Source organism: Eubalaena glacialis, chromosome 2 (assembly GCF_028564815.1).
Source record: "Eubalaena glacialis isolate mEubGla1 chromosome 2, mEubGla1.1.hap2.+ XY, whole genome shotgun sequence".
In the NCBI taxonomy this organism is placed as follows: domain Eukaryota; kingdom Metazoa; phylum Chordata; class Mammalia; order Artiodactyla; family Balaenidae; genus Eubalaena; species Eubalaena glacialis.
The window spans coordinates 173,872,658-173,896,254 of NC_083717.1; the positions used below are offsets into that span (position 1 = coordinate 173,872,658).

At 44.6% G+C, this 23,597-nt stretch overlaps 1 protein-coding gene across 3 annotated transcripts in view; it reads right to left on the reverse strand.

Moving 5' to 3' along the window:
• STON2 (stonin 2) overlaps positions 1–21,755 on the reverse strand; it is a 140,616-nt gene extending 118,861 nt beyond the window's left edge. For 2 of the 3 annotated variants that reach the window (XM_061181147.1, XM_061181144.1), the window contains exon 1: positions 21,610–21,755. The gene's annotated coding sequence lies outside the window, so the exon portion shown is untranslated. Of the gene's footprint in view, positions 1–14,127; positions 14,199–21,609 lie in introns of those variants that run through there. The other variant, XM_061181146.1, reaches the window with a different exon arrangement.
• Between the last annotated feature and the right edge of the window lie 1,842 nt (positions 21,756–23,597).

A 23,597-nucleotide genomic window follows, 5' to 3' on the forward strand; every position in this document is an offset into this window, starting at 1 on the left:
GAGAATCACAGAGTCATTGATCCTGATGTCATTGAGCCACTGAACCAGTATCAATAATCACTCATCTCTATATTTATTGTTATGTGAAAAAAAATTTTTTGGTTTAAGTTATTATATTCAAGTTTTCTAATACTTACAGGCAAATGCAATTCTAATAAAATAAGAGAGAGAAATTGTGGTAAGCAAAATTCTATGATGACTCCCATAATCTCCACACCCTGGTGTTACTATTGTGATTATGTCATAGTACATGGCAAAAGGGATTTTGCAGATACTATTAAGGTTACTAATCAATTGACCTTGAGATAGGGTGAGTATCCATGCAAGCTTAAGCTAATCAACAAGCCCTTTAAAAGGAGAGAGTATTCTCTGGCTGGTAGCAGAAGAGAAAGTCAGAGAGATTCAAAGTGTGAAAGGAAGGTTCTCCACTACTGAGATGGAGGCCACAGGGCAAGGATCTGAGGGCAGCCTCTAGGAGCTGAGAGTGGTACCCAACTGAGAGCCAGAAAGATAAAGGAGACAACAATCCTACAACCACAAGAAACTGAATTCTCCCAACAAAAGGCATAAGCTTAGAGGAGATCCTGAGTTCCAGGTGAGAACACAGTGACCAACCCTTAATTTCAGCCTGTCACATCCTGGGCAGAGGATCCACCCAGGCTGTGCCAGCGCTACAGTTTAAAACTGGGAGAATTAATTCTAGAGCTCAGAATCTCAAGGGCCTGGGCATAGCCTTCTTTAGAAAATTTCCAAATATGGATAAGGGACTGAATTTCAACAAAAATCAACTATTGCCCATAGTACAGAGTAAATTAAAAAACAATACAGTAGCAAAATACCACTAAGCTTTACATGTAGCACTTTAGAACATATTACATGGATTTCTCTCTCTAGAAAGTTTAATTTCTTTGTCTGCCTTGCTTACTTAGGCCACTGCAAAACTAGCTTGCCTTTCCAGAGACATGGAGCAAGGCTGAAAGGGTGATCATTTTCAGTGCAAAATGTTAAACAACAATTTTGGGTGCCTTTCCTTTGAAAATCAGGAGGCCAACAAACATTCAACCAGTTTTCTGGAGAAGGAATGATGATATCATGCCAATGACTCTTCAATTAGGGATGTTAGCATTTTGGAAGGTGTTAGAGGTGGGATGAAGGAACAGTGAGCACAAAGGAAGGAAAGTAAAAGTAGAACCAATTGTGGAATCTCCAAACTCTTTCTAAAAACAGGATATGTAGGGACTTCCCTGGTGGTACAGTGGTTAAGAATTCACCCTCCAACACAGGGGACTTGGGTTCGATCTCTGGTCAGGGAACTAGATCCCGCATGCTCCAACTAAGGAGCACACATGCTGCAACTAAGACCTGGTGCAACAAGGATAAATTCAACAAATAAAAATGTAAAATAAATGTTTCAAATAAATAAATAAATAAATAAATAAAAATAGGATATGTATTAATTCATCCAACAAATTGTTAGTAGAGACCTGCTAGATAGTCAGGATACAAAATAGATAGATACAGACCCTGCCTTCAAGGGGTTTCTATCCAAGAGGGGAAAACAGGGACAGGACAAGTCAACTATAAACAAATAAGAATCCTGCAAATCGATAAAGGGTTCAGACAAGGAATAACAAGGGATCCTATAATATATAGGGTGATCGGAGCTCTCTCTGAAGAGGTTACGTTTAACTACTACTTGAAGGATGAGAAGACCCAGACCATGACAAGAAGTAGAGTGTATGCATGGTAGAAAAGACCAAAGACACAAAGAGTCTGAGATGGGAAAAAATTAACAAGAAGAAAAAAAAAAAAAAAAGAAAAAACTTGAACTGAGCATAGAGGGAGCAAGGAGGATGGGGCATGGGATAAGGTTGCAAAGGTAGTTCACTTTATGAACTATGTAGATATGGGGTCTTGTGAGCCAGATTTGGATGTTTAGATTTCATTCTAAGCACAATGAAAAGCCAATGAAGGATTTAAAGAAGAGTACCAAAATTCAATTTGCCTCTTTAGAAGCTGAGTGGAGAACAGATTGGAAGAGGAAAGAATGGAAGCAAAGAGAACAATTAGGAAGCTACTGTACTAGCTGAGACAAAAGACAATGAAACAACTAAAGTATCCATCAACAGATGAATGGATAAACAAAATGTGGTATATACATATAATGGAATATTATTCAGCCTTAAATAGGAAGGAAATTCTGACACATCCTATAACATGGATGAACCTTGAGGACATGTGCTAAGTGAAATAAGCCTGTCACAAAAGGACAAATATTGTACTATTCCACTTATATGAGGGACCTAGAGTAGTCGGATTCATAGCAACAGAAAGTAGAATGGTGGTTGCCAGGGGCTGGAGTCGGGGTGGGGAGAAAGGGAGTTATTATTTAATGGGTACTGAGTTTCAGTTTTGAAAGATGAAAAGAGTTCTGGAGATGGATGGTGGTGATGATTGCACAACAATGTGAATGTACCTAATTCCACAGAACAATACACTTAAAAAAGGTTAAATGATAAATTTTTTGTCATATATATTTTAACACTATGATGCTCCAGCCAAGCCCTAGGACCCTGTGACTCCAAATGGACAGAAAAGAGAAGGGAGCCCAAGTTAGGGAGAGCTGCCATGCTCTGTCCCTCAATACAAGGGCATGTAGGAGCCAGAGGTCCTAGACCAAGCAGGCCACTCTATAGCTAGCTGCTTAGAAAAAGGTTGGAAATGTGGCTTTTCTCTATGAGATTCTTTTAATCTCAGGCTTGGGTGGAAAAAATGAAAATGCTGCTAAACAACTCAGTAAATACAGAAACAAGTGTCCTTGGTGATAACTCTATCAGCAGGAGAGGGGCAAGTACCAGGCATTCCATAACAAGGGCAGGAATTTCCTGAAACCACAGACAATTTTACAATTCTGAATAATTATTAAGTGAGATAATGTGGGTGAGAGTGCTCTGTAGACTGCAGAGCACGATTCAAAAAGTAAGCTCTGCATATTTTTGCCAATCAAGAAGGAGAATGTGCAAAGGGATAGGGGCCCAGAAAACAAAGTCTGGTGCTTTGCAGACTCTCCTGGGGTCACCAACCATTCTTCCCCATGGCTGGTCAGGGAAGCAAAGGCACAGGGAAGGGGAGCAGCTGCAGTGGCTCTGGCTTTCTAACAGTGATGCCCACAGACCTATCTCCTACCTCCTTGCCCTGGACCCAAGGACTACGTATGTGCAGGCTCACCTTCGTCATCTCACAGATCATCTTCTTTGTTCCTCCCACCATCCTTCTGAGGTAGGTACTCTTAGTATTAATCAAAAAATTTCATTTTTGAGATGACAAAGCTGAGTAAAGAGAGGTTAAGTAACTCGTTCAAGGCCAGACAGCTAGTAAATGGCAGTGCTGGGATCCCAACCAAAACTGCTCTGACTTTGTAGACTCTTCTCAAACAATTCATTGACTCATTCAACCAACCAACCAACAAGGAATAAGAGCTTACAATGTTAGACTTCCCTGGTGGCGCAGTGGTTAAGAATCCGTCTGCCAATGCAGGGTACGTGGGTTCGAGCCCTGGTCTGGGAAGATCCCACATGCCGCGGAGCAACTAAGCTCTTGGGTCACAACTACTGAGCCTGCACTCTAGAGCCCGTGAGCCACCACTACTGAGCCCGTGTGCCACAGCTACTGAAGCCCGTGTGCCTAGAACCCGTGATCCGTAACAAGAGAAGCCACTGCAATGAGAAGCCTGCGCACCGCAACGAAGAGTAGCCCCCACTCACCACAACTAGAGGAAGCCCGCGCGCAGCAACGATGACCCAACACAGCCAAAAAAACAAACAAACAAATAAATTAATATTAAAAAAAAAAAAAAAAGCACTTACTATGTTCCAAGTCCTGACTCTGTGCTAGACGTTAGGAATAGAGAAGTAGATAATACAGAATCCAGAAAGGTCAATTAGCCAATGGCCTCATACTCACAAAGGACTTTAAATACTAATAAAAATGAAAGCACATGTTTAGTCACAGAAACACACTGAAAGGATTGAAAGATGTGCCTCCAACCTTAAATTCATGTCCCATTACCAAACCACCCTTCACAGAGTTTAATAAGTATCATTTATAGCTCCTATAGTTACCTTGTATGTAGCAAAATTATATTACAATATGGGTTTCTATGTGTATGAGTATGCACTGAACATTTGAATTTGGTTCATGCAAATATACAAAAAAGTATACAAATACTTTTCTAACCCTGTCTTAGAAGTTTTTCAGTCTTTACTATACTGGGAACCTCAGAAAAAGGAAGGAATATTGGTCTTTCTCCCCTACCTCTAAGAGAGGTCCTGAACTTGAAATAACAGCAGGGGTTACTATGGAGGACCACCAAAGGTCACAGGAGTGGGATGCGGTCACCCAGGGAGGCTTCCTGCAAGAGGCTATATCTAGCCTGGGTCTTAGGAAAATGAACAGCACAAGCTCTGCAGTCAGGCAGGCCAAGTCACCCCGTCGTTAACTGTAATCATGGGCATGTCTCAAACTCTCTAAACCTGAATTTCACCTAGTATTGATAGTTTCAGAGATTCCGGTAAGGAAGAAAAAAGATGCTGCATGTCAGACTTTCAGCACAGTGAATACTATAAGTGCTCCATTAATGTTATCTAGCACCATTATTATTTCCACTAATAAAGGATGAGTAGGAGAAACAAGGCACGAACTTGCTGATTTCATTCCTGTGGTCGTGACATTCAGGAAGTGAAAGTGGAGGAAGGGGGAAATCTTAGAAATTTGGGGGAAAAAGGAAGTAGTGGTGTGAGCTTCAGCCTGAGACAGGAAACAGCCTGCTCAGCTGGATGTGGGCCACTCGTTGGCCTGGAAAGGTCTAGTGAAAGAAGATACCATAGGCGGGACACCACGTTGGGCGGCTTTGGGACCCCATTTATGTGGTCACCTACATGAGTGGTGTCTATGCAGTGTGTAATTGCACAACCTGTGTAGCAGAAGGCAGCAACATGCCCAGACGGGCGCTCGAAGCGTCCCTGAACAGAAGACTCCGCTGCGAGAGGCACCAGGCAGGGTGTCCCGCTGCTGGTGTGTCCACATCAGCTGGGCTGTCTCAGTTCATGGCGGGGCAGCAGTGTTACCTGCACTGCCACCAACCTCTTTGGACCTTATGGAAACCCTACCTAAAGGAGTCCAGCTGGGACAAGAGAATGTGGGGTTATTGCAATATACAGCAGAGCTACAGGAACACGGAACTTTCATTTTAGAAGCTCCTGCCAATGGTCCCTATACCAAGAATAACAAGGATTAGAGGAAATAGAGCTCTAGGCCACAGATCTCAAGCTCGATGGGTGGCTCTATAATAAAGTGAGCTCAATGTGGATTTGTGTAGAAAAACAAAGAGCTTTATTCCCCCCAGGTAGATGACAAAGAGGAAAACTATATCCCTATCCTTCTTTTGTAGCAATGAAACTTTCCTCCTGGGCTGAACTGCCAACTCCTCTTTAGTCTTTCTACTGCAGTGTTCAGCATCCCTACCGCCCAGAAGCCCTCCCCAGCGCTCCATCCCCTCCCACCTAACACTCCCACAGCGCAGTGCTGCACAACTCTGGGTGGCGCCATTCACGCGTGAAGCAATGGGGACCCTGCCCCTTATCTGAATGCTGCCCTATGGGTGTAAAATCCAGCAGCCCTGAAATAGCACACGCCCTCCCACCTCAACATCCACACTTTAGAAAAAGAAAGGAAATGTCGAATGTTCAGGAGAAAACCTCCACTGGGAAAGAAGATGAAAGTAACTGGCTACGGCCATAAGACTCCTTGGGCTTATTCTTCACGCACCAGTGAAACAACAGTGATAGGAAATAATAATTAAGCCTGGGTAATCAGGAGAATGGCAGCTGAACTGAGGGCAGAGAAGGTCCCAGTAAATAGCCTAGGGAAATTAGGAGTGTGGAATTAATTGGGACTCGGGGTGGGAAATGAGTTAATTTAGGATATGTTGAGATTCAAGGATTGTGAAACCAGAAGGTAGGTGTAGAAAATGTAGATTTGGGGCCTAGAGAAAAATGAGGGGTAAAAAGTTAGATTTTAGAGTCATTTAAAAAATGAAGATATATGAAGCCAAGGGAATGAATAGGTTATCAATGGAGGAAGTAAAAAGACAAAAAGGACGGCTGACTCTTGGACTGTGCCTACATATGGTGGGGGTGAGAGGGACTAAAAGGGGGCCCAGAGTGTCCGTCAGATGGTTAGAGAAAAAACAGAGGCCTCTAGGATCATGAAGACAACAGAGAATTTTCAAGAAGGTAAGTTTCTCTAGTGTTAAATGCTGTAAAGAGACATTTATGGGGCATGGATGGTCACTGCTGACCCTTAAGAAAGTTAACTGGAGTGTTGGCTCCTTGAGGGATGGTCCATGTCCTCTCTCACAGTACTGCCAAAGCTCCAGGCCGGCTACACAGAAGGAAAGCAACAAGCATTTGTGGAATAAAGTAAGGCAGCTAGACTGGAAGCCCGATTGCAAGGAGTTAATAATATACCATGATCGGGCTTCCCTGGTGGCTCAGTGATTAAGAATCCGCCTGCCAATGCAAGGGACACGGGTTCATTCCCTGGCCCGGGAAGATCCCACATGCCACGGAGCAACTAAGCCCGTGCACCACAACTACTGGGCCTGCGCACTAGAGCCCACGAACCACAACCACTGAGCCCGAGTGCCACAACTACTGCAGCCCACGTGCCTACAGCCCGTGCTCCAGTGCTCCGCAACAAGAGAAGCCACCGCAATGAGAAGCCCGTGCACCGCAACAAAAAGTAGCCCCCGCTCACCGCAACTAGAGAAAGCCCGCATGCAGCAACAAAGACCCAACACAGCCAAAAATAAATAAATGAATAAATTTTAAAAAATAATAATAATAATATACCATGATCACAGTTTAAAGTTTTATGACTCTTAATACAGCTTTTGTAAAAAGAAGGCAAAAAATACCAGAGTACACATTGTTAATCCTGATTACAAGCATCTATGGAGGAAGCACTTTTCTATTTACCTGGCACAAACTGAAACTCGCCTCAGGGGCGGGGGAAGCTTTTTCCTGGGATCTTCCCCAGCATGAATTCTCTGAACGACCATAGCAAAATTGCAAAACTTTTCCGCTTTAGTTTCCACAAATGTATTAATTGGGGATTGATATAAATTTATTGAAAATACCTGGAAGATGAGAAATAGACTTAACTAGTCTCAGACTGTATGTGATTCTCACATGTTCTCCAACAAAATATCTAGCAGGTAAACACTACTTCCATGGAAGCTTTTTATCAGGCCCTCCCACCTGTTTTAGCAAGATTAAAACTAGGACTGAGATTTACCAAGAAAACACCTCTTAAAAACCCAATAAAACCTAAGAACTACAAAATCTCACCTTGAATTTGTTTTCTATACAGAGATGAACACTCTATCATTCTCAAGTTGTATTTTAAAAATAGTAACTACAGCAAATATCTTTTGACTGCTTCCTCTGTAAGACACTGTGCTGAGGGCCTTACATGCATAATCTTATCTAGGTTTCACACAGTTTATAACAGTGCTATTATTAATGTCTGCTTTTCAGATAAGAAAACCAAGGCTTGGATCTTTCTCAAGGCCACACAAGTAGTAAGTGGAGCTAGACTTTAAACCCAGAACATATCACAAATCTTCATAAGGATCATTTTTCATAGATGTATAATATTCCACTGTATCACTGACATTTAAAGATACATGTTTGTTTTTTTAATTAGAAAGATATCTTCAAATAAGAAATCATGGAACAGATGGCAAGCCTGCACAGGAACGAGGTCACAGATTCCAAATGATGGATCTTCTTCTACTAATGAACCCATCTTCCCAGTTCCCCTAAATGAGGGTGCCCAATACAGCATGGACAAGGAAGGATAAGGGATGCATGACTGAAGGCTTAGACTCCCAGCTAAGGCCTGCCAGATCCATACACTAGAGACCACCTGGCCTGTGGTGTTCCTTTCTCTTCTACCTTTATTGGCCCCAGTTCTTCTAGAGAAATGGTGGTAGTTTGAATGTATGTTAGGCTGGATTCCTCAGAAAATAGAGCCTGAGACCAAGCTTCTATGCCAGGGCTTTAGAGCAATCCCAGGGAAGCAAGAGTGAGGGAAGAAGAGAAATGAGGCAGCAAAAGCAAATGTACGATGGAGTGGGACTGGCTGTGACTTCACAAGAATCATAGCTTCTTGCTCGGTCATACAGGACGTCCCCAGAGAGGCTGTTAGGAACTGCAGCATCTCAAAAGCTTCCATCGGAGGAAGTGGTGCTAGCAGAGGAAATGAATCTGCCAGCTCCTGCCTGTTTCTGGTTCTCCATTAGTCAAAGTTCACTCCATGGTGACCCAACTTCCCCACACGACTGGGATGTATCATCTGGTCCCTTCAGCAGCAGACGGGGAGGCCAGATCCCATACCCTGCAGGGTGGTTCTTCATTTGAGTCCAGAAGTGGTGGGAGGAACCCCAGCATGGCCTTGGATGGCAGGATGGTAGAGGCCAGTAGAGCTGGGCACCACTGCATCCAAGAGACACGTGGGACTAAGAGAATCTGAGGTGGTACCTAAGCAGAAGCCAATACAGGAAGGTTAAACCTAAGCAGGAATCAATGCTGGTATGCAGTCCCACATACATAGAACACAGAGGAGATGATCTATAGGTCTTTTTGAACTCTGGGCTATTTGTGCTCATTGAGTCTCTGCAGGTGTCATAGGACATCACCCATTAATTTCTTCACCCATTCAATAGCATTTATTCAGCATCTCCTATTGCTAGGCATATTCTAGTGAAATCCTAGGGATAGAGAGAGGGCTAAGACCCAGACCCTGCCTGGGAGAGGGAGACAGGCAAACAAAAGATGATCACAATACAGTGTGATCAGAGCTACCCCAGGGGAACCCAGCAGTGCCATGAGCCCACAGAGGAGTCGCACCTAGCCCAGTCTTGGGGCACCTAGCCCAGTTATTCAGCGAAGAATAACTGAGGGAAGATGATACCTGGGCAGAGGCTTGAAAGATGAACAGAAAGTAGAGACAGGGGGAAAGGACTTGCAGTATGGCATCTACAAGAACAAAACAGGACAATACAATATGGTCAATTAGAGGGTGCCATTTTACTTAGCCCTGTTTAAATGATTGTGTTAACATGCAAAGCCACTGTTTGTTACCAAAAAAGGGTGCACAACAGACATCCCTGGCTCTTACATTCATCCCCAGACCTCCCTCCTACCTAACCGCACCCCTGAACATCACCCATCACTGACCCCAACTCCCAAAGTATGTATCAGAGATGGGTTAGGATCTGGAGATAAGGCATGGTATGAGGGAAGATGGGGCTAAGAAATGAGGTTCAAGTTCAGAGATTCAGGGTTAGTGTTAGGAAAGGGGTGAGAGGTGGGGAGGGGGCGATGCAGAGCTGAAGTGATGGTGGCTGTTTGGTACATGACTTAGAACCTTGAAGTGTATCGTTTTTAATAAGTCCCCCACGCCAAAGAGCTGTAATAAAGCGTAATGTGTTCATACAAAGTCTCGGTGATGAATAAAAACATGCTGTGTTTTCTGAACTATAGATAATCCAGTTTGACTGAAGCAATGAGTCAGATGGAGAGTAGTAAGAGAAGAGGCTGGCAAGATTGGGAGTCAGGTCAGACAGAGCCTTGCAGGCCATGCCAAGAAGGTTGGGTTTTGTCATAAAGGCAATGGAGATCCATCAAACAATTTTAAATGAGGAAATAACATGATTCAGTTGTATTTTACAAAGATCATTCTGGAAGCAATGAGGAAGGTGGATTGGAGGGTGGGAAGACCAGCTAGTAATTATAGTGATCAGGCATTGCAAGCTGAGGGATAAAAAGGGGGGATGTTTTTTATGAGCCATTTAAGGTGTAAGATCATCAAGACACGGGGAGAAAGTCTATTTGGGGCTCATTTAGATTGAGGGAGTAGTGGTGGGTGGATAAAAAGGATCCTGGAAAACTGGAGAGATTTTTGTGCTATTCACCAAGATGAGGACTTTAGGCGGAAGAATGCTTGAGGGGTGGTAGGGATGTGATGAGTTCAATTTTAGACCTGATGAGTTTGATGGGCGTACGGGACAACCACAGGGAGATGTCTATGGGTCCTGTTAAATAGACAGGTTGAGAGCTCAGAAGAAGTGAGAGGAGCATTCATCACGTAGACTGACAGGTCACCCAGAGACAATGTATAATATGAGGAGAAGCAAGAACCAAGGGTGGGAAGGTCAACATTTACATGCTGGACTCAGGATAAACTGCCAGGCAGGAGTTCACTATAGATGCCTTCTCCTGTCACATTGTGGAGGTCAGGGCCAAAGTCAACCTCCCAACTGCAGGGAAACTCAACCTGGTTCGCTCAGAATCAAGAGGAAGACCAGGTAAAAGAGACATTAGTGTTCACTTCAACTAGTGAACTCTTCAGGTGATACAGAGTTCAGGGAGCTCTGTAGGCTCCAGGATAAGACACAGAGAGGGAGAAGAACAGGAAGCATTCGACAGAAGCGCAGGAGTCGTACATTTCTGGATTTCCAGCTTTCCGGCACTGGAGGAAGCAAAACCTTCCTCATCTTTCTGCAGCATGGGCTTCACCTAAGATGTTTTACACACTGGTACTTCCACTACATATGCAATTCATCCATCAGGAAGGGGTCTCTAGTTAGGGCCAAGGCCAGGATACACTCTAGGCCTCCCCCTAGAACTTCTTAACCTTTTTTTTTTTTTTTTTGAAGTATGACTCTCTGGATTTATTTGAGATATAAATTAAGTCAGAGACCTTCATCTCTGGGTAAAAACACATACATGCAACATTCTGTTTAATTTCAGGACATCTTTCCTAAGGTCCCTCCATGAATCCCCTAGGCATCTCTGTACTCCCTGCTAAAAGCTCCACCCTAGAACAGTTTATCTAGCTCATGTCACTTTCAGACCTTTCCAAACCAAGCAAAATCATTCCAGAGGAGCACAGTAGAAGGAAGCCAGGCACTGTGGCTTCTACTGACCCTGAACTGATAATTCCTTATTTCCATTTTCAGTAATGCAGAGGATATCTCCTTCCCTTTTCTAAGAATCCCTCCCCTCCCGCTTTCCCCAACACACAGGCATAAAACCAAAACAGCCCAGCCAAACCCTAAAAACTCAGGCTGCCACAGTGGGCCTCACGGGCTGCAGCTACAGCCGGGCCCTGGGCTGACTGCAACATTATTCCTGTGAAGCAGGCCCCTCACAAACAAGAGACCTCCCAGTTCACACTGCTGACGAAGGCAGGGGTACGTGAGTGTCTCCAATGGCCAGAGACAGCAGCAAGGAACAGGGCACACGGGGTGGGTCTCGCACAGTGTGGAAGTTGAACAAGTATCTGTTCACTGAGGGCTGGCCCTGCTTTTGTAGAGCAGGTCTTGGTTTTTGATGGGTGACATTCACTGTTGACACCTGGCACATTTTTATAGACTGTAAATGGAGAGAGCAGATATGTTAGGAAGTATTATGACTTGTAGACAAAATAATCCTCACATTATAAAATGTGAGCAACTCAGCACCTTGAAATGGTGACAACACACCCATCTCCACACTCCTAGTGTATTTCCTTCTCTTAAATTTATTTTTCTAATTTTTATTTATCTACCTACCTACTTTATTTATTATAAAAGGAATACACTCACTAAACAAAATTTGGAAAATATAGAAAACCAGTATAACCACTGGTGTACTTCTGAAATGATATGATTTCTAAAAATTCCCTTTGCATGCACCTTTTCAGCTTCCCAGGGACACTTCTATTGTTTAAGGGTAAAGAGTTCCTTTGGGTGGGGGGAGGAGAGGCTGTCACCACAGACAAATGGGACAGAATCCTTTGACCTTGTGACTGCCTGGGCTCTCACCTCATGGCTAAGAATTATTTATTCTATTGTTTTTTCCAAGTTGACGGAAATTTCCCACAGTTTATGCCTATTCTCCTTACTTCCTCAACCTGAAAGACCAGAAAGAAAAATTTAATCACTGCAAACTCTTGCCTATTAATTCTTCTGCTTTGGTTATTTCTAATGTTTTCTTTCAGTCCTCACACCACCCACCTCCATCTGGAGAAGGTTTCTCAAAAATTCTAGTAGAGATTTAGACACCAACCACACCGTTACATATATTTGGTCCCGTCACCACTAATAGTAGTATTTCTTTTAGTAGACGTCTCGCTGACAGTAACTCTTGCAAAACAGAAAAGCCACAAATTCGTAACATATAAACCACATATGCAAACACGGCAGACATTCTAATTAGAGAACTGAGAGACAAGACTTCAGAATTTCGTTCACCACATCTCTTGGTTCTTACTGAGCTTTGAGAGTGAGACTTTTTTAAAAATTCAGAATTGTATTATTTGCTGAGTGAAACCTAGTGTCTTAGATGCATTTTCCAACCAAGTGTAAAACACGAATTTAAAACAGTCGGGAGGATCAGTTCATTTATTGGAAAAGAGTGAGAACTTTCTTATCCGGCTCATAGTGGTAAAGAGCACGTATGAGGTTAGCATATATAATACTGAAACACTGACACTGCCAGGGATATCCATTTTTCTGTGCTTCTGTTTTCAGGTCTCTGACGGCTTGTGCATCTGTGATTCACATACCAGTTGCCACATCTACAGGCCAGATCTGATCTTTGGATGCAGTGTTTCAATTACAGAGGAAGTATAAGTGGCTGACATGTAAAATTTATTGCAGTACCTCCTTGACCTCACTCTTTTACTTTTAATAAAAAGAAGGAAGGAAAATAGCAGCAGTGTGGGTTAAATTAAAATGTGGTTTTCAGTTCAGGAAAAATTCAAAGGGCTTTAAAAATTCCTCACTTCTCACACATTGGCACGAACAGGGAGAATTTCACAGTGATAAAGCGATTAACAGCTTCATAGCATTAATACAGCTGCACTTACTGAGCCCTCAAATCTCTGAGATGGGCATTTTTACTACCAGTTCCCATCTCAAGATAAGGAAACAGAGTGTCAGAGAGTAAGTAGCTTGCCCAAGGGCACAAAGCTAGGATGAGGTCAAGTGGTATCTGATCAGAGTCTATTGACTCTGAAGTCCAAGCATTAACAGAACTCAAATGATAAACTAGCCAAAGAAAACACCAGCATTAAGTAGGTCCACACTTCATTTCACACTTGCAAATCGAAGGAAAGAACAAACTAGAAAACTGGAAGCAGCCTGACTCTTCCACTGAAGCTGGAATACCCCCTGGTTCAGCCCTCGGACTCTTCTTTGTCTGCTTCCATTCCTTCACGATGGCTTTGGATCCCATCTCTAGCTAGATGGGATAAACCACCACATCGAGGTTTCCAGCCCTGACTTCTCCCCTGACACCACTGATGCCCACAGAGCACCTTCACTTCAACGTCCAACAGGCCTCTCAAACGTAACATATCCAAAATTGAACAACTACTCTCTGTCCCCCAAAACCACTCCACCAGAAGCCTTCCCTGCCCAGGATGATGGCAGCTCTATCTTTCCAGTAGCTCTGGGAAAAAAAACAAAAAAACAAAAAACCTAGTCATCCTGAACTTCCCTCTTCCTCTTACACTGTTTCTCTCATGTTCATTTTACAAAAAGGCAGTTTACAAACATATTTCTCATATGATTCTTTAAAATGGCAAACTCCACTAGTACAGTTAATAATTATTTCATTTGCATGTAACTCATCATGAGTACCTTTACTAAAGCAGTTAGGTGAGCTTTATCCATCGCAGACAATGGAGCTTTATCCACTGTCTACCTACAAACAATGACGTTCACCTACTACTTCGTTTTTACATGTTATTTGATAAACACGTATGTAACACCTCCTATCTCCCAGCCATTGATCTCAAAGTGCTTTACAACTCACTTAACTAACTCATGCACTCCTCAAAAGAACTCTATAAAGTAGGTACTATTATTATCCTATTTATTTAGATAAAGAAACTGAGGCACACAGAAGTTAAATAATGCCCAAGACCACACAATTCAAAGCTGGACAGTCTGGCTCCAGAGTCTGCATAAATGAACCTACCGTGTTATCTGGCTTTCTTACGGCCAGGACCTACCTCTGCCAAGTGCCCAGCCAGGACTGGCTGTACGTTCTCTGTTCTCTTCGCAGGAGAGAGGCAACCAAATGACAGGGGTCAGAGCCCCTAGTCCCATGAGCACGGTGCTGTGCGTGATGGATGGCGCAGCTAGAGGAGCTGCTGCAGACACACCCGCCCACCTGTGCCAATTAGGCTGATGTGAGTGACAGAGACGCGCAGAATCTGCACAAACAGATCCCCACTCCCCAACTCACCCCCTTTCTAGATGATACTTTATAACAAAAATTTTAAGGAGGAAGAGATAGGGAAAAGAAGAGAAGGAAGTGTGCTTCAACAGCCCTGCTGATAGTGTGAACTGACCGAGCAAAAACAAGGGCCAGTTTCCTCCCACAGGGATCTCCGTGGGTGTGGTCAGAGTGCACAGACAGCCCCTGTTAACTCTTCCCAGCACTTTTCCTTTTGTTTCCAGATACAGTACAATAGTGACTAAGGGCACAGTTTCTAGAGCTAAGCGATTAAAAGACGGTTCAAAGCCCAGGTCCACTACAACCTTCGACAAACTACTCAACTCCAGCCTCTGCTTGTCTCGTCTGTGAACTGAGATCCCACTCTTCCCAACCGTACAGAGCTGAGACAGAAATTAAGTGAGGTTATACGGACTGAACTGCTAGCAAAGGCCCTGGAATTAGTAAAACTCGATGAATAATAGCTATTGATAGTGATTTTGATAATTTCGATTAAAAAAGTTGTTCACACCTTTCAACTGCTCAGAGTCTGAAGTGGAGGGAGATGTAGGGACAAGGAGTAATGTCAAAAAAAATACTTTATGTTTGGGACTTCCCTGTTGGCGCAGTGGTTAAGAATCCACCTGCCAATGCAGGAGACACAGGTTCAAGCCCTGGTCTGGGAAGATCCCACATGCCATGGAGCAACTAAGCCCGTGCACCACAACTACTGAGCCTGCGCTCTACAGCCCACGTGCCACAACTACTGAGCCCACGTGCCATAACTACTGAAGCCCGTGCTCCACAACAAAAGAAGCCACCACAATGAGAAGCCTGTGCACCGCAATGAAGAGTAGCCCCCACTTGACACAACTCGAGAGAGCCCGTGCGCAGCAACGAAGACACAACGCAACCAAAAATAAATAAATAATTAATTTTAAAAAAAATACTTTATGTTTGGCAAAGATACAAGTCAAACTGTATTTCTGACAGCTCTGGGTTCACAAAACAGACAACATTTAAACAATGTATGACTGAATAAGCTATGGATCACCCCAGCCTTATCCACTTAACCACGGTATTATAATTTCCCTTTTTTAAAAACTTACGTCAGGAAAGACAGACAAACATATTCAGTTTCTAAAGCAAACAGAAATAAAATCTGTTTTCATTTAAAGCATCTCACTTTTTTTTTTTTTTTTTTAAAGCAATTAGCTAACTTCAAAAGGCAGCCAATGGAGTGATTCTATCGTGCTGGTAAGGGTCTGGTGTCTCACTTCAAAGTTCAGGCAGATTGAAAGCCACTGATAGTCCTGCTATACTGGTTGGCATTTGGCATGAAAAGTGCTGAGATTGCTGTTTCATTCAGATGGGAGTGTTTGCACAGACCCACAGCACTGAAATGGTACTTTCTTACAGTGAGAGCCAGGATTAAGCCTGAAAGAGAAGGGTGTAATTATCTGATCCCCAGATTAAAATGAACAAGGACCTCTTGGGGTTACAGTTGAGGGTCTCCATGGGCTACAATAATAGATGGAGAAAATCTTAACTAAATGTCAAGGGCCCAAGTTCTTAGAGCCACCATCCCTATGGAGATCTGCAAAGCAAATGACGCTGGGCACCACCAAATGTCAGGGAGGTGGGATCCGGGGATGTGGACGTGCCAGGGTATTCCTGCATGACTTTAAACAAGTCACTTGACTTTCCCAAGTCATTTTGCAAGTGGGGAGAGACCAACCACCTGCCAGTTTGACAGAGTTTATGATAGGATTAGACTGTATTTATAAAGTGGTGTGTCATCCTTACCTCCAAAGTGCTTTCCTATTAATAAAATGAAATGTTAAGAAGGTCAGATGAGAGTCCAGTGTTACTCATTTTCTAATGAATCAATGAATGGCTTCATTTGTCAGGAGGTGCAAGCCGTCAGAATATTTGGATTAGATGGTCAGATGGTGGTCAAGAAAGGAAGACCTCAAGAAGCTCAGGCTTCCCTTCTCCTCTCTTACTTAACCCCTTCACTCCAGATACAGAAGTCGAATCACAGTCCTAAACAAGCCTGCGCTGACCATCAGAGCCACTGATCACTTAGGTCCATTCCCTAAACCCCAATGCTCCACCCAAATGCTACTTCTACCTCCGATCCGGTGCATGTGCCCCTCCATGAGCCTTCCCAGTCCAGGACAACCTCAGAAAGATCCCATCTCTGGATTCACAGCATGCGTACCCCCTTTGATTATATGGCTACTCTTGGCCTCACTGTTATGTCCCTATTATTAATTTTGCATAAATATTATGCCTCTTCTCTCTCAGATTAGAGGCCGTGTCAGAGGACTAAGTATTACACTTCTCTGAATTCCTCATAATGTCTTCCTCGGAGCCTTGCACCTAGAAGATGCTCAATGCCGTTCACATGAAGCCACCTTCCAAAGATTTTACTGGGCCATTAGCAATCTGCCAAGTAGCTTCACACTCCTCATTGTGACTAAATATTGTAAAGAACATTGACCGTCTGTTACCTGTTGGTGAGGCCACCTCAGTGCACACAAGCCCGTGCGCCACAACTACTGAGCCTGCACTCTAGAGCCCGCGAGCCACAACAACTGAGCCCGCGTGCTACAACTACTGAAGCCCGCAAGCCTAGAGCCCGTGCTCCGCAACAGGAGAAGCCACTGCAATGAGAAGCCCACGCGCCGCAACGAAGAGTAGCCCCCGCTCACCACAACTAGAGAAAGCCCGCAGGCAGCAATGAAGACCCAATGCAGCCAAAAAATAAATAAATAAAATAAATTTATTTTTTTAAAAATCTCTATTAGGAAAAGGATCTTTTCAAATCTCACTCACTTCACATTACAGCTTAGGCCCACCATGACGTTTCTTACTTTATACAAATTTAATAGGCATAGAATTTCCAATATATTCAACACCCCAATGGACCACTTTACACTCATGCCACCTTGAAACAAATACTGTAACCTGCTAGCTAGCACTCAAAATGTTGACCCTGAAAGTATTTCATTCATTCACATGGTGTCTCTTGGGCAGGCATATCACTGATTATCTAGACCCCAGGAGAGTTCAAACTTTTGTCACACCCAAGATTGAGAAAAATACAGTAAAAAGAAAACAAACCCTCACTATGCTTTATTTCTTGTGTCATGTTGTACATGCCAACATATTTTCTCCTTAACGTCTGATCTTGGAATGCTCTCTCATTACAGGAATGCTCTCTCATTACAGGAGCAGTGAGTCACAGCTAAGGGAACTGTCACAACTTGCTCCAACCATTAGTATAAGCCAAACCATGGATGACTTTGGGTTCTCAGGGGGTTATTTATCTAGGGGGGTTGATCACAATTTGCATGATCATATGGTACAGATGTTTATTCATGAACATGACCTCAAGAGAAGAGAGCAATTTCTTGGTCTGACTACTTTAAAATTCAGCCAAATGTCCACCCAGTGGTCCAACCCAGCTCCAAAAGATATCAAAACTGGGATGACAAGAAGTGTGATGGATCAGGATGGGAAATACATTGGCAGACTTGAGTGCAAGGTCTGGAACCAGGCAATGTGCTTGTTGACAGGGAGTCAGGGCAGAACTACAAGGGAGGGGATAAAGCAGCACTTGTACACTTCTTACCTCTCAGAATCTGAGCTTTTTTCATTTCCTCACTGTGAGAATTGCATCTGCAATTCAGTATAAACCTAGAGACTCAGTCACTCTTACAGACCCCACTGTTTGTGGCCAGAGCCAGCCTTCAGCAAAACTGCCACAGGGATTATGCTGGGGCCTTCCAGATTTTTTTCCTCCTTCCACTAGGCCCTTCTATTCCGGCCTTTCCCTCAACTATGTCTTAATTTCTCCCTTTAATTCAGTGGTTTTCAAAGTGTGGTCTCTGAACCAGCAGCATCAATATCACCTGAGCACCCCTCAGAAATGCTCGTTCCCAGGCCCACCAAGACCTACTGGTTCAGAGACCCTGGGGGTGGGGCCCAGAAATCTGTGTTTTTTCAAGCCCTTTAGGTGATTTTAATGCACCCTAAACTTTGAGAACAGCTGTTTTAGGTGACAATTATAAAATAAGGACTTTAAGATGAGAGAGACATCCATTTTAGGAGAAGACTTGTTAAGAAGACAAGCCACCCAAGTGCCAAATGAGCCACTTCTAGGAGTGGACTCAAGTCATGTGACAGATAGTGAGAGATTTGAGGCTGCTGTGTTAGTCCGAGCCCTCATCATCTCTTACCCGTAAGTCTCACCTATTTCATTCTCCCCACTTTGCTACGAGAGATGTGTGCTCGGCCTGAACATTTGATCATACTAAACCCCAACTTAAAACCCTTCAGCATAACACAACATTGTAAATCAACTATACTTCAATTAAACAATTAAAACAAAAAACAAAAAACTTTCAGCGGCTGTTCCCTGCCCATAGGATAAAGTCCCAAACCCCTGGCACACAACCCAGGGCCCTGCATCGTCTGCCTCTAGGACACCTTCCTGGCCTTGTTTCCTTCTGCACTTTCCCTCCTAATCAGCTCTGCCTCACAGTTTGCAGGAAGCTTACGAGTCCCCATACCACTGACATCAATTTTGGCCATGGGACTTACCTTGGCCAACAGCATAAGAACTACTACTTCTAAGCAGACATTAAGTACTATAATAGTTTTGTTCTGTCATGTTCTCTTTTTCTCCCTTTCCCATAAACAAGATTAGTATTGTCCCAGAAATAGGCTGTTTCTTAAGCCTTAATAGACCCCCAAATGAAGACAGATTAGGAGCAGGACCAAGAGTGACCTACCCTGGACATGCAGCATATGTGAGCAATAAACTTTGGTGGTTGTAAGCCACTGAGATTTGGGGGATATTTGTTTATTTTGCCTAAGATGACTATTATAGCACTTCTGATATCCCATATCCTCTCTATCTGGACTTCTCCCCTCTGCCCTACCCTTCCTTCTAATCCCACCTCAACTCTGTCTGCACAAGAGAACTGCTCATTAGTCTACACTCAGCTCAAGTGTATCCCCTAAGTCTTTTTTTTTTTTTTTTTTTTTTCTTTCCCAGGTACAGCTGATCACTCTCACCTTGCGGACCTCCTCTGCATGCTACAGATCTATAACTACATGCCTGGAACGGTGCTAGGAGCTTTCTATTCATTAGCACCATCCTTAGAACTCGTCCAAAAAAAATGTTTTTTTGAGTCCTCATTTTACAACGGCAGAGACTTTGGCTCAGATAAACAAAGCAACTTGTCCAAGTTTCCCAGCCATCAGCCACAGAGACAGAGTTCTCACCAGGGGTGGGTCTGGCTCTGAACTCGGCAATCTTTCCCCTGCCCCACGCGTCTCTCTCCCTCCTCCAGCACGAAGCTTTCAAATCCTCCCACTCAGGTGAAGAGAGTAGGTCTCCTCATCAACACCTGAAAAGGCTGGTGAATTAATTTGACACTTGAAAGATTTGCATCTGGAAGTGGGCTTCTTACCCTCTGAGAAGATAATCACTATCTCTAAGTGGATGTATTTATTCTAAGCCTCCTGGCAAATGCGCTGGAGCCCCTAGGAGAACTGGGGCACTTTGTCTGTGCCATTTCCCCAGGTCCCAGGTTATGGGGGTAATGTGGTGGAAAAGACAGGTTCCCACTAACATCACCCTAGAGAATTTTTGGTAAGGTCCTTTTGGGTTTGTTAGAGGGTAGGAAGCAAGTAGCAGAGGGCACAGAAATCCAGCAAGTCTGATACACATTGATACTTTAGCTTTTAAAAAGACAAATTCATGGAGTGAAACGTTTATTTGACTTTTCAAATTAAACAAGGAAAGTGACACAGTGGCAGAGAACTGAACCAGACCACCCAGGTCAGAAACGGGGGAAAAAAAATCGCCTAACGTGGGAAGTGCAATTTTGGGTTTCTATGAGCCGCTGGCATTTTGTTGTGTGGTTGGGCTGTTTGTTTGTTCTTCCTTTCTTCTCTCTCTCTCTTTTTAAACTTTACTTGTTTAAGGGAGGAGTAGGAAGTATAAGAACCTTCACAGTTTCCCCCCAAATCAGCGATATTAATGAAAGATTCAACAAAGTACCAAGATATTCTTTTCACAGAACATTCATACCATTTTTTTTCGAATGTTACAAAGTTTTCTGTTACTAATTGGAATCCATTTATCTCTCTCACCATTCCAATGAAGCAGGTTTTTTTTTTTTTTAATCCCTCAAAGGATACAGGACCTTTAAATGATACCATCCATAACATTATTAACAGTATTTTTCCCCTTCAAGTGTAAAAAGCTGTTCGGAGCTCCAAATAGTCACTGGGCCGGTTTGGACAAGTCTGATTTACTCTTTAAAAGACCATCCACTCCGTGTAATGAATACTAAGAGCCAGCGTTTATTGAGTACTTGGCTCTGTCCTGAGTGTTTTTCAGCATTGGCTCATTTACTCCTCAAAACAACGCTCGCTATCAGGCAGGTAAAAGCATTGTCGTGCTTTACAGATTAGAAGAGTGAGGCACACAGAGCACGAAGGACCTGCCTAAGAGAAAAAGAGACAGGCCGAAGCCACTAGCTGCACAAGAGCACAGTTAATGATTCACTCACATCCCTCGGGCAGCTCATTTTAGTAGAGGCTGCAACACACGGACACACACACACACACCATCAACTCTCTTCATCTCAGCGAGAGGCGGGTGTCCTGCAAATTGCTTGGCAACGCGAGGAGGAAACTCCATCCAAAGCCCGGGTCCGCCGGGTCCAGGCCGCCTCTGGGCGCTGTCCAGCGGGCAGCGCGCCTGAGAGGCCAGGCTGGGGTCCTGTCTCCGAACAGCCCGAAGGTGGGGCAGAATGCCAAACCGGGATTTCTGGCGCAGGGGGGCGGAGGGGGTGTTGGGGGAGAAAAGCACCGTCCGCAAGGACACCTGTTGTCGCCTCCCGTACTCAAGCCAATGAAGACGTCCCGGGGACCCAGATCTCGGGGAAGACGCCCACTGGCAAACAGCGTCTGTGTATGAGTGTGGGTGTCGCAGGTGTCTTGTCTTCCCCCACTCCACCCCCGCCCGCCTTAGGCCGACTCACCTCACTCCCTCTCACCCCTGGACGCCGGCGGCTGGTGGAAACGCGTCTCCCGGGGGCTCCGGCCGAGGTAGGCGCCGGGGCGCTAGGGGCTCGGGCAGCGCCAGCGGCGCTAGGACCTAGCGGCCAGCTCGCCCCCCGCCCGCTCCACCTGCGGGGCCACTCTCCCAGGGCACGCTCGCCCTCCCCGTGCGGGGCGCGGGCTCGGTTACCTGTGACGCCGCCCGCAGGGTCCAGAGAGTCGGCCGGAAGGTCGCCGCGGCAAAGCAGGCTGGGCTGGCCCGGGTCTCCCAGTCCGCAGTGCTGCTCTCGCCGCCCTCCCTCCCAGAGAGCCCTGCAGCCCGCTCCACAGTCGGAGCTCGCTCTGCGCCCGCCAGCGCCCGGCGCCGCTCCCGCCGCTCCTGATTGGCCGCAGCGCGCGCCCGAGCTGCGCCCTGATTGGGCAGCCGGGAGCCGGGGCGGTGGGGAGGGCCGGGCGCCGACTGGACCTGCTCCCGGCGACCCTCGCACAGCAGCCTCGCGTCTCCGCTGCACCCAGATGCCCCAATCCAGACGCTGAAACCGGGATCCTTCCCCTCCGCGCGAGTGGAGTCCAGGCACGGGGCGGAGCAGAAAGCGTTGTTGCGAAGTAGCAGGGGGATGGCAGGGAGTGGAGATCGCCTAGGAGTCTCTCCCACACCGCGTGTCAAGGCAGGACAGTAGGGATCATTGCTTCTCCGGTGTCGCTCCTACATGGGGTTTTGACTTCACGTTCATTTAATACTTTTACTATAAAAAGGGCGTAGGACGCAGGGCAGTAGCTTATAAACAGTGGGCGCCAAATTGTGTTCGTGGACTCAAATCGTACTTGACACGCAATCTTTTGTGGTGCAACCAGAGCTTGCAAAGAGTAAGCGACTTGTCCAAGGTCCTAATCACGTTAACAAATTATTAAGGACGACTAGATCTTCCTTTACAAGGAATTTATACCTAGCTAGGGAGATGAGGCTGAATAATAATAATAACAGTAACAACAACAACATCAACCCTAACGTTTCCATGACGCATATTATTTGCCAGTCACTTTTCCAAGTACTTTACGTATATTAATTCAGAAATACAGGAAACATCTGTCATAAGGATGTCCACATGTCCCGTGTGGACAAGTGACATCAGCTCTGAGTATGGAGAGATTTTCATCTGGAAGACACACTCAGTAAATCCACACTGCGATGGAGAGGCACAAGTTAGAATGGAGAGGGATTGTTGGGAATAAAATTATTCCCATCTTCATTTCTTCTTCCATTTCATAGTCTTTAGTTTTCTAAAATGTCTAAAGACATTTTCTCCCACCTGCAATGAACCTTTCTAAAGACTAAAAACAACCACTGTAAATCAGGGTGCTCCCAGAACTTTGTTCTACCACTCATAAAAGGACGCCCCCCAAAACACCCAGATAGAGGATGAGTAGAAATACATAGTAGTTTCTATTTCAGGAACTTTGGTTGCAGTAATGTCTTCTTGACAGCAAGTATGTAACCATTTTCCTGCAGGTATTTCCCCCTGTTCTAGCTTCCTATGTTGACAGAACCCTTGAGTGAGAAATTTAGTCTGATAAAGAAGATAAAAGACCCTAGTGAAAACCAGCTTGACCCATTCTAGACAGCCTGATTTTTGCCCTCATGTGAGCTGAAAGACATTTACTTTGAGGAGCCCAAGACCCCTGGAGGAAATTAGCTCAGTTTTCTCCAGTTTATATCAATGGACAATCAATTCACTTTGTATTGAAAAGATGTACTGGGCATAGGTGAAGCCTAAGCCTCACCTGGTAAAAACCTGAGGGCACAACATACTGTATGAGGAAGTTTCTTTCACCAGCATCCCTCCCCAAGCATCAGTTCCTCACTTTCCATGGCTGTGGCTTTTGCCAAAGCAGAAGTTCCATTTGGATTGGTCATACTGTCACGCCAAAGAAGAAAGGCTACTTCAGGCAAAGAACTAGGCTGACCCAAGATGATTTCTTAAATGGATCAACCCTGGTATCATCACACTAAACTCGGCCCTCTGGAAGGATAAGTGGAAGAAGAATCTGGATTCCATCACATTCACTCTGGAATCTTCCTGTGGGCAGGAACTCTTTATGTATCCATCTATGCCCTGTGTCATCTAGCAAAATGCTTTGCTTAGTTCTAATTCCTGTGTGGCATTTCTTCCTTGGCGA